This window comes from Triturus cristatus, chromosome 6 (assembly GCF_964204655.1).
Source record: "Triturus cristatus chromosome 6, aTriCri1.1, whole genome shotgun sequence".
NCBI classification, from domain to species: domain Eukaryota; kingdom Metazoa; phylum Chordata; class Amphibia; order Caudata; family Salamandridae; genus Triturus; species Triturus cristatus.
The window spans coordinates 952816443-952826179 of NC_140589.1; the positions used below are offsets into that span (position 1 = coordinate 952816443).

General features: G+C 47.0%; 1 non-coding gene across 1 annotated transcript; it reads right to left on the minus strand.

Annotated features, from left to right (window-relative positions):
- Positions 1-194: 194 nt before the first annotated feature.
- TRNAD-GUC (transfer RNA aspartic acid (anticodon GUC)) lies at positions 195-266 on the minus strand. Its single transcript has one exon. It is a non-coding gene; the product is annotated as a tRNA-Asp (tRNA).
- Positions 267-9737: the final 9471 nt, after the last annotated feature.

Below are 9737 nucleotides of genomic sequence, written 5' to 3' on the forward strand. Positions count from 1 at the left end.
CTCGATACAGAGCGTGCCCCAGGTTTTCAGTTATTTGGAATGGGCTCCGATAATTTTTAAAACGTCTGCCATTGCACTACGAAATTGGCGTGCCCGTTAATTGCGTCTCTCAATATTTCATGATATTATGTTATAGACTGATTTAAATTAAATCGGTATCAGTTTATAAAAAGTTACAAAAAAATAAAAATTATCTCCCCGTCGGGGAATTGAACCCCGGTCTCCCGCGTGACAGGCGGGGATACTGACCACTATACTAACGAGGAACTACTGTCAAGCAATTGTCTGAGCAACTACTGATTATATGTGTCACTCCGATAGTACAGATTAATGAATTGTATTTATATGTATGTACTCCCACAGAAAAACTCGTCCACACAGAGTGAAGAGGACATATCTCCCCTTCACACTCTTAAAGGACTAACACTACCCCAACCCTAAGTTTCACTCTGACTTCTCAAAACGCTTTTACCTGCTAGCGCTTCTAGCGCTCCTCAACTCCCGAAAGGAGATGGCGAACTACCAACACCAAAATCCCATGAGGACGGAAACATCTTGCAGTGCTGGAGCGCAAAACTGCGCGCGTCTCCTTCCGGTCTTTATGCCAAGGGCCCTTCTAGGCTTCTACCTCTATGGAGGGAGTTGCTGTGTGAGCTGCATTAAAATAATTCTGAACAGTTGTCAGCGTAAAACAGAGAAATATGCTGGAATGTGAACAATAAAACTAGCGGATGCAAAAAAAAGCCAAAGTGTCTGGATTTGAAAAGAGGATTTAAATAGCAAAAGATATAGGTGGAGCGAAAAAATTCCTTCGAGCCGGATTTGAACCAGCGACCTAAGGATACCTGCCTTATTATTCTACAGTCCTCCGCTCTACCAACTGAGCTATCGAAGGATACTGACGATTGCGTTGACAATTTCTTTGATGACAACAAAATGTATAGTCTACTGTTGCTTACGGCTTTTTTTTGTTTCCTGTGTTTTTTACAAAAACTCCACAACTTTGTTAAAGCTGCAAAAAATGGATATTTATTTGTCTTTTGAGGAATCATCAACTTTACAAAGGGCGATCAATTAAAAACACAAAATTGAATCACGGTTATCATATTTTCAAAACGGAGATGCAGAGTCACTTCTAATAAAGATTGAAATTGGGGCAACAAATGTAATTATGCAAGAGTGTATGTTTTTTCCTGGGTGGCTCTAGGTCTATTGATGCTTTTAATGTCAGATAATGTCGGCCTGGCTGTATTTACTCTGGTCTTGGTTTTAATGCACATCTGTACCTGCGTGTCCTTGTACACCTTAATAGACCTTGTGGATACTTTCTTGGGAATGGGAAAAGTCATTGTTAATGTTATAACGTCTATTAATTAGGACATTGGTGGGGGGGGGGGGGGATTTCTGATCAGGGAACTCTCTATTCAAAAGAATGCACTCACAACAAAAGGCCAAATCCTAGCCGTCATACGCGGCATGTAGTTAACAAACAAGCATTGGCAAAGCCAATAGGCCTCACCTATGTGTGAGCCATTGGCTTTGTCAATGTGTTTAAGACATGTTGCACAACAGCGCAGGCTGCTGTTAAACATGACTTAAAGTCAAGAAAAAAATGCCATGACACAGCCAGAGTCGACTGTTTCATATTGCTTTTATTAAAGCCATGTGCAATATGTTAAGAAAAGCAGGGGGGACGCGAGTAGAGGGGGGAGCAGCGATAACAAACAGCGGAAGGAGAGGATATGGGGAATACAAAACTAAGGAAGGGTGGTAGCGAAGGTAGGGAGTACCAGACTGGAGCAGGGAGATGGCAGAAAAATAAATAGTATTCCAATCCTAGCGTGAGCAGCAAATGGGCACTAATTAAGTTCAGTCGATCTGTGGTGGTCTGTCCTCCACGGAAAAGAACGTAAGTGATGCTTGGCCTATGCTGGCAAATTATAAGGCTGAAAAAGAGAGTGACCCTGAAGCCAACAAATGGTAAGTACTGGAAAGAAAAGTGACGCTAAAGCCAACAAATGGTAAGTACTGGGTGGTCTCCAAGCCCTTTATTGTAAACAATGAATGCGCTGTTGCAGGCTCGACCTAAAAAGTAGTTCTTAAATAGTGTAGGAAGTTCTTATCATATATTTAACACCACAAGGGAGAGAAAATAACTCATGGTGATGTAACTGTGTGAAAGTAATATACATTATTTGCAGAAAAGAACATTGTTTCAAAGCTAGGTTATAGGACCACCCTTTTAGGTCTTGTGTTAGCCAAGCATTTTAGATTTTACTAAAATATATATAAATATGCTTACTCAAGCACTCCCTGAGATATGTTTTTTGCTCTCTCCCTTGTGTGTTGCTTGCCTCCCAAAAAGCCACCTACCTCCCCAAATCCTCAGTGCTGACCCCTCCTTCTCAAATCAAGGATCTGGAAGCTGTCATTTGCTGCAGGGGAGCTCCCTTTTACAAACAAACATAGACAAATCAAATAAGTCTTGCCTATGCGAGATGTATTGGCTGTGTCAATGTTTTTTTGCCATATTGTGTAGCAGCCTACCTGCTGTGCAGCATGAAGTGTAAACAAAACAAGCATTGGCATAGCCAATAGGTCTCGCCTTTGGGGACTTTTTTTATTTATTTTTTATTTTTTTATTGAGGTTTTTTGCAACAGCATACAGCATACTCACAGTCCAAAGATACACTGCTATAATATTCCTCGCTTCAAAGAACAACATAACAATTGAAGACAGAAAAATAAAGTGGTAGGTACCTTCTTCTGATTAGTATATAGCATACATTTACATGACTTGCTTTGCTCTCTTCACAACAGAAATAAAACTGCCAGTCCGGGAGGTTGTGGCTCCCCATTAATTGTCCCCTACAATTACATCTTATACAGCATCTATATCATTTTGTGCCAATAAATATTCTCTCAGAGGTGTCCAGATATCTGTAGGTCTGGAAGTTGACGACAGTTCCTCAGCATATAATTCCAACTGGTCTCGACAATATATCATGTCTTTTATCCACCCATCAACTTTTGGAACCAACCTGCTTTCCCATTTTTAATAACACTCGCCTCCTTGCAAGTAAGATGGTCACTCGCACAAACCTGCCCATCGCAGCCTTGATTTGGGGGACATAGCCCAGGAGGCACTCCAATGGCGTACATCTTAAAACCTGTCCCGTCATAGCATGTATGGTAGTAACAACAGCTTCCCAATACTGGAATACCGGAGCACATTGCCATGCAAGATGAAAGAAGTCCGCACCACCCTGTCTACATCTCCTGCAAATGTCGGAGTCAGTAAGACCCATTTTATGCAACTTAACAGGAGTATAGTACACTTGATGCAAAAACTTAAAGTGAATGATTCTCAGATTACTGTTGGAGGTCAGCCGACCCGACAGCGCACAGATCTGTTCCCATTCCCTATCAGTGATCGAGGGAGTTAGTATAGCGTTCCAGCGCTCCAGACTCCTGTCTGGTCTATGGACTGTGTCCCCCTGAACCGCTTTGTATAACTTAGTGATCCGCTTCTTCCTCGTTGGGGCTACTATCAGGGATTGTAGGGCCTTAAGTGGTGCTGGCTCAGCAGGAAAAGTGGTATAATGGTCCCTCACCGCCCATTTCAATCTATAGCAGGTGTACTGAAATAGCGGGGTGGGATTTTGGATGTAGTGTAAGTCGTCCTCCGTGATGTACTTTCCCCCAGTGTAAAGGTCACTCATATGTGTGATTCCAGCCTCCCTGAGAGCGGCTATAGGCCCAGGTTCACATGCCACGGATATTGCTGCATGCCCCTCAATAAGCAATGCCGGCGCATACAAAGGGAGCTTGTGTGCCTGCCTACCAATCGCCTGCCAGGCCTTGACAGTGGTCTCTATTGTGTTGATCTCCGTCCTGGGCGTTTGTCTATGAGTATGTGTGATGACACACCTCAAAGGCACAGGGTGAGCATCTCCGTCTTCAACAGCCACATGTGGAATATAGTCATGAGGTTTAAACCAGTAATATGCATATTGCGCCTGCACGCATAGGTAATACACATAGAAGTCTGGAGCAGAAAACCCTCCCTTCTCATAAGGCAGCGTTAAAGTATGCCAGCTAATTCTAGGTTGCTTATTTCCCCATACTAGCCTCAATAATTGAGTTTGTACCGTTTAAATTTTTTTTTGTGTCAGTGGGATTGGAATATTGCAAAAAAGATACAGATACCTAGAAAGGGTGACCATCTTGATTACAGTTTTACGATCTGCCAAGGACAACGGCAGGCGGGTACACCCATCAACCTGCTGCACTAAGGTGTTATAAGCCTGCCCATAATTCACCGTGACCACCACCTCAGGGTCTCTGTGCACCCATATCCCAAGGTACTTGACCGGTTCTTCAGACCATATCAGTGGGTACTCCACTTGTGGTGGAGCCGTAGCTAGCGTTAGAGGGATGATGACAGATTTTGCCCAATTTATTTGTAGCCCTGAAAAGAGGCCAAATTTGATATATTCTCGTATAATCTGGGATATATAACGCTGGGGTTCACGAACAAAAAGGACCATATCGTCCGTATATAGGGAGATCCCGACCGGCCGATGATTAAAATTTAGGGCAGCATCCCTGTGCCTCTGCCTTATTTTACACGCTAATGGCTCTAATACAAGGGCAAAGAGAAGGGGGGACAGGGGACAGCCCTGTCTAGTACCGCGTTCTATCTGAAATGGTTCTGAAGTGAGGCCGCACACTCGAACTCTCATTGAGGCGTCCGTGTAAAGAACCTGTATCCAGCGAGTCAAAATGAAGGGAAATCCCATTCTGTGTAAAATATACATCATATATTTCCATTCTATAGAGTCGAACGCTTTTGCAGCATCCAACAAAACTGCCACAGCCGACAGATCATGGAACATGGCAAAGAGGGTGCGCAGATTGTGGGAAGTGGAGCATTCCGGAATAAACCCAGATTGATCTGGGAGCACCAAGAGTGGCATCAAAGGCTGTATTTTAGTGGCCAGAATTGTTGCTAAGATTTTTGCATCCACGTTAATCTCAGAGAGTGGACGATATGAGTCACAGTGCGCGGGAGACTTATCTTTCTTAAGGAGAGTGATAATTAGGGCCTGGCGCAAGGAAGGAGGGAGAATCCCCGATTCATGAGCTTCCGCATACATCTCTAGCAAGTGTGGTATGAGGAGGTCCGCATAGGCCTTGTAAAACTCCGCCGTCAGGCCATCCAGCCCGGAGCTTTATTGTTGGATAGGGAGAGAATAGCTTCTCTGACATCGGCCTCATCAATGGTCTGGCTTAGATATTCTCTGTGGGTGGCGGAGAGCCATGCACAGGCTGTGTCTTCTAGGTAGTCATTAATCGCTGCATCATCCATGCCGCCACGTGTGGCATAGATATCTGAATAGAAACTTTGGAATTGTTCCACTATAGCATGAGGAGTGTAGTGTGTCGTACCGTTACAGTCAATAATGTGGTTGATTGGGGGATTATCAATTCTAGAACGCAATTTTCCAGCTAAATTCCTACCCGGTCTCCCCCCCTCCCCGTAAGCTCTGGCCACATGTCGTTTAGAGAGATACCTCACTTCCGTATCTGCTAATTTCCTATATTCCTCCAATTGCTTGTGGATTTGCGCCAATATAGCCGCAGTCGGAACTCGCTGGTACTGTTTCTCAAGCTCCCCTAGCTTTCTCTCTATCTTGGACAACTGCCCTCTAAGGTCCTTAAGAATCCCCGCTGAGGTACCTATACACACCCCTCTAATCGTCACCTTGAAGGCTTCCCATAAAGTCGCCTGACTGTCCCCAGAGCCCACATTTAAGTCAAAGTATTGCGCAATAGCCTTTCTAACAGTGTCATTATAAATCGGATCTAACAAAGCCTCTGCCCTAAACCTCCACGTAAAGGGGCGGTGCGGGTTAGTGGGAATGTGCACATCAAGCACAACAGGGTTATGGTCAGACAATGTACGCGGGAGCGTGTAAACATTTTCCACCCACCCATTGGCCTCATCATTCAGCAGCCAGTAGTCCAAATGCGACCAGCTGCTAAACGCAGGAGTTATGTGCGTGTCCTCCAGCACTCCCTCATTACGCAGTTGCCACACATCCACCAGCCCCATCTCTTCCAAGGCGTCCCTCAAACACTGTGACGCCTTCTGAGTTCGTGCCCCTGCTGGATTAGATTTATCTACTAAAGGATTGAGATGGGTATTCAGGTCACCTCCCCAAAGGATCGCCGACTCAGGCCAAGTGCGCCGTGTAGTAAGCATTTACAGAAAAGGCGCAGCATCATCTACAACAGGACCATACATATTCACCACTGTCACCAGCGCCATTCCCAGCTTTCCCTGCACCATTGCCCATCGGCCCTCCGTATCAACAAAGGTATGTATAGGTTGGAACGGTACACCCTTTTTGATAAGAATAAGAACACCCCTTGAGTAGGTAGAATATGATGATGCCAATCGATAGGCTGCTCATCTACACGCCACCTTCTCCTCTGTGTATTTGTTCAGGTGAGTCTCCTGTAAAAGAGCGATCGTCACAGCGTGCCTATCCAGTTGTGCTAGTACTTGTCTAATCTTCTTTGGGGTGTTTAACCCCCGGACATTCCAAGTTATACATTTATACATTGTCCCTGTCATCTGTAGTTAGAAGCAAGGCGACCTATAGAGCGTGATATTATACAGAACATGCACACATATCTACACACAATACAAGTAGCATTGCACTTCCAATCGAGGTACCTCCAATGTAGTAAACCAAACACGCCCAGTCCTCCCCCCACCCACTTCAGCAACCCCAGTTTGCCAAAGACAAGACCCTGATGAAAAAACCAGCCCCACAACAACAACAACTTATCACATGTCAATTGGGGAATGCCCATTGGGGGGTCACAGCGGCGAAGTCCACTCCCAGATCTAGGTGGGAGGGGGCAGCGCTAATCAATTTTGCCCTCCTATCCGTAGCCAATCCACTGGATCCGTGCAAGGGATATAATGCAGCGCATCAAGTATATATAGAAACCTGCAGTCCCAACAACACACTATTAGGTATATCCCACCACATCCATCACATTACGGTAGAACCCCATACTGCCCCATTTGGCAACATTATCATACTAACAGTCTTGGCCACATCAGTACGCCAAAGATTGGATGGGTGTCTCACTCCGGACAGGTCATGTGAAGGCAGTATACACTGTAAGCATCACCATAACAACATGTAGTGCGTCTCTGGGCATTGTCTTTGCACACACAGATACAAACATCCAAAATGCATTCAGTGGGCTCTAAGCCCCTTACTAATCAGTCGTCAATGTCCGATGTGTGGGCCGGGGAACTGCGCCTCCGAAGCAGGGATCTAGCATAGTCCATGGCCTGCTTAGGGTTGGCGAAGATCTTGGCGTCCCTTGCCTCTCCTATGCACAGCCACGCTGGATAAAGCATCGTGTACGGGATCTGCTCTTTCATTAGTAGTTTCTTCACATTCTGGAATTCCTTCCGGGCCGCCTGTACTGTCGCCGTGAAGTCCGGATAAAATGAGAGAACATTACCCTGATAGTTAATCGTGCCTTTTTGACGTGTGATGCGCAGCACAGTATCACGATCTTTAAAATTTAACAGCCTGGCAATGATTGGACGCGGTGGAGCGCCAGGCGAGGGGCGCGCCACCAAGGATCTATGAGCCCTCTCCACAGCGAACATGGTTGAGAAGTTCTCAGTGCCACAGACGTCCCGCAACAGCGTCTCCAAGTAGTCTTCTAAACGCCCCACATTGGTGGACTCCGGAAGGCTCAAAACGCGCACGTTATTGCGCCGGGACCGCGCCTCAATATCTTCATTCTTCGCCTGGATAACAGCAAGCAGTTTTGTGATGTCGGATGTTTTCGTGACAACCTGCTGCAGTCCATCTTCAGCATCAGAGATGCGCTGCTCGGCTTCTCCAAGTTGCACCGCCTGGCTATCCAATATCACTGGAAAATGGTCCATTCTTCCATTAAGGGCTTCAATCTTGCCATCTATGGCCTGCAAGCTGGCCTGGATGGCAGCCAGCGATTTTTCGAGTGCAGTAGGGGCCTGAAAAGTCGCATCTAACTCAGAGTCCGACGCCGCATTATGAGTGGACTTACCACCTTTCCGCAAGTCAAACGTGAGCCGTGGCTGTTTTTTTTCCGGTTTCCCCATAGTGTACACTCCAGCTGAGAAGCCCTGCGCAGGTGGAACACAATGCTGCAAGTTTCGTGATGGCGGCTGCGCGCTTAGAACGCACACCAGAAGTCTATTGACTGTGTTGTCAGATTGTAGCGCACAATGCTGCCACAATAGGCCCCTCCGTATCTTACTCCACAGGGGACCGGTATATATAGCCTCTGAGTGCAGGTCGAGCAGACGCTGGGCCCAGGAGACGCAGCACCAGGATACGAAGCCCACATGGTGAGCAGTGGTTCTGCAGCAGCGCAGGGCGGCAACCAGTGTCTCCGATAATGCCCACTTCAGTTATATGGCTTAGAGTCCCATCCCCGTGGTCCAGCCCTTAAATCATCAGGGGGGCACAAATTCAGAAGACCGGGCAAAGTGAAGAGCAACCAACCCTTTTCGCACTAATGCGGCGGGCCCCCAAATCCTGCCGTGGCACAGGTCAGACACAGCCCGGACCCTTCAGCTATCTGCAGGGCCGGAGCCGGCCGCCCTCGTAGCTCAGTCTCCCAGCCGCGCTGTGCGTGCTTCCCGCGCACCCGCTTCGCCTCCCGGCGATGGCCCCCAGGATCACCACACTCTCGCTCGCCGCCGCAGACAGCTCCTCTTCCGCCGCCCCCCGACCAGCATGCAATGGCACAACTCACTTCTCGGATGCCGCTGGGGAGCTCGTGAGGTGCGGTCGCTCCGTTCATGCAGCCGCCATTTTATTGGGTCCGGGGTATGTCGCTATGTATATCGCCTCTGCTGGGGCCTCGATTACAGGGACAAGCCACAGCTGAAGTGCCCTCAGTTCCCGCAGCAATTCAGCATGAAGTACCGCAGTGAATGACCCGGTGGAGGCAGGATACTTCATGCCGAACGCCAGGCCACGCCCCCCTTTGGGACCTTATAAGTGTTTAGCCATGCAACAGTTGCATAACTAAATACTTATAAGGCCCCAAAAGCACGACCTATTGGCTATGCCAAGCGCCCGTGCGGCCACGAAAGTGAAAGTAATCGCGGTCATGCACATGCACTGTAGGTCTAGGCTGGCCTGGTAGCACTTTTTGGAGCCCTCTCAATAAGTCTCGCCAGACCAGCACATGCGCTGGGTCAGGCGAGACCTAAAAAGGTGCTATTACGCAGTCAACACTGGCTTTGTCATAGAGTTTTTTTTTTTTCTTCCAACCATTCTGCAAAGCAGCCACACAGCTATGAAACATGGCCACTTGCCAGGCCCTAAACATCCCTTTTTTACATGTAAGGTACCCCTATGGTAGGCCCAAGGGACACCCATGGGCAGGGAGCAGTGTATGTAAAAGCAGGACATGTACTGGTGTGTGCGACATGTCCTGATAGTGAAATACTGCCATTTTAATTTTTCACTATTGAAAGGCTACTGTGCCATAGGATAGAATGGGAGATACTTTGTAACATCTTACAAGTATAACCTCCAATTGGGACACAGTTAGGGAAATCAAGTTTAGGCTCTCTGAACTCAGAATTTAATAACACATCTTTTAGTAAATATGGTTTTACAATTGTGTGTTGGAAAATG